The sequence below is a fragment of the Gadus chalcogrammus genome, chromosome 4, assembly GCF_026213295.1.
Source record: "Gadus chalcogrammus isolate NIFS_2021 chromosome 4, NIFS_Gcha_1.0, whole genome shotgun sequence".
In the NCBI taxonomy this organism is placed as follows: Eukaryota; Metazoa; Chordata; class Actinopteri; order Gadiformes; family Gadidae; genus Gadus; species Gadus chalcogrammus.
The window spans coordinates 11,365,737-11,368,090 of record NC_079415.1 but is presented as its reverse complement, the minus strand read 5'-3'; positions in this window follow the sequence as shown (position 1 = coordinate 11,368,090).

Sequence of the window (2,354 nt, the reverse complement as noted above, 5' to 3'; positions counted from 1 at the left end):
CCTGGCGAAGCTGTCCGGGTTAAGGGTCATTTTGGCCCAGCGTCTCACACCCACTCCTGGGCGTGCTGCTGGCCAACCACAGGAGTGCGTCCAGGGCAAGACTCTCCACCGAGACGCTCCACGGTTCTCGCCTGTGGCCAGCAAACTTTCAAATCCCTCCTCATGGTTGCTATGAATAGCAATTCCGAGGCTCCTTAATAGAACGGTCCGTGGACTTATTTCACCTTTGTGAGAAGCTACAACCCCGTCCTTTATTTATGATTTATATTTTCAATGATTTGACCATGCAATAGTTCGGTATATATGCTCTGGAATTACTGTAATAATACTACATTTATAATGGACATATCCATAAATAGTTTCTCGCGCCTTAACATATCTATAGATCCATTTTCTCAGCATCATTATTTATTTTGTTGTTTATTGTAGTATAATGCACGTATTTTACAAACATTATTTTCTTCTAAATGTTCCTTTCTTATTTACAAATATACAAAATAATGTATTCCTAATACCGATTCTGAAAAGGATCATGGAAAGGTCCACTCTGAAACTCATATTATTAGATGTTGCTTATGATTGAGTGTGCCTAGATTGCAAGAGTTACGTTGGTTTGTGATTAACTCGTAGTCAATGTACAATGTGACGTATCATAACAACAGGGCTTTAAAGTGATGATCAGCTAACTAAAGGACAAAAAATACATGACTATGAAGACAAGATAAATGTTCATGAAGAGAAGAAAACTTTTCATGCTGGGAATCGTGATGATAATGCAGAGAAAGAGGCCAGAGAGACAGACCAGACGCATTTTCATCTCTGTCATATTTTGCAGAAAACCCAAGAGATGAAAATCAGTGGCCACCCTTGTCATATTTGCATTTTTTTTAAATTATTATTCTTTTAATAATTTTGCATTTTTGCAGACTTTAAACATTTATGTCTGGCACTTATGTCCACATGTTTTGAACAGATGCCATCTAACATTGTGGAACTCCCAAAGGTCATTGAACCATTCAAAGCTGTTCAGGTTATGCAAAGAGACATTGCCATACCTGTGAGTACAGCTACCTGTTAACAGAGCATTAAGACACTCAACTGGCCAAGACCTACCTTAAATCTACCATGGATGATGTTCGACTCAGAAATCTAGGAGTTTTAAGTGTAGAGTCAAGACGAGCAAAAGCCCTGGATTTTGGTGTTTTTGTGAATCGCTTTGCTACAACCACAATAATCGCAGATTACGGCTGTGGTAAGGCGAATCTATGGCAAGTTAATGTATTTTGTATATGTTAGAGGCAGGAATTCAAAAGTAAAAAAAATGAACGTTTTGCAGTTGTGTAATTTATTTATCTTTCTGATAAATGCACTGCATTTTGACTTTTGACTTTTACAGTGTTAGATCAGAAGGTTGTTTTTTTTAACAGACCTGAAAGCTGAAACCAACCTGCACTTGTTGTCTTAGAGTCTGAGTCCAATCTATACACACAAGGCCTTTAGAATGTGTCACTTAAAATGAGTCAGAAATTAAAAATTTCTGATGATGTTCTTTGATCCAAAAAAAAATTAACTCATAGGTGACTGCAAGAAATTGATGAAGTAAAAGTGTTTGACAATTCCACCACCATCTGAATTAATATTATGATGTAGAGTTACAGCGTTTACATGCCTTAAATATTCCCTACATTTCAAGATTGCCTTTTATCACATTTAGATGTAGGTGCCACCCCAAAATGATCTCTGGTCTCAGCCTGGCCACCCCACTGAAAATGTTCTAGCTCCGCCACTGACGGAAATCATACGTTTCATTGTAACAAGTATGCTAATGTTATTCATGTCTGCCATGAATAGCTCTCTATTCAAGTCTGGAGCTTTTGTTAGAAAGCTAAAGTGTGATGTATTAGTACAAGCTTTAACTCGTTGAGGTTCTTGATTCATGCTGAGATGTGGCCAATTCAACACATAATTCAACACATTATTTACACCATGTACATTTCCTTTGATATTCGCGCTGAAAGAATTGACAAAGGCACTGAAGAACAGAAGTCAGACTTAATTAACAGGTAGCCCAGGTGTACCTTGTTCACCTAATGAGGCAAAGGCCCGAACACAAAGGAATCCCAGAAGAAAGTCGATCATCCTTCCAATTACGTTGAATGAATGAATCGAGGTGAGATGACATTTTGCACACATGAAAAATCTTTGCATCTCAAATGAACCGGCATGAAACATTGACAGCATTTATCTTTTTAAAGAGGTACAGTAGAAGTGATGGATGTCAATATGAGGCTGTATTATCACGCGTGCAGAATGGAGACCCTGTACGTTGACATGTTTACCATCCTTCAGAAAGC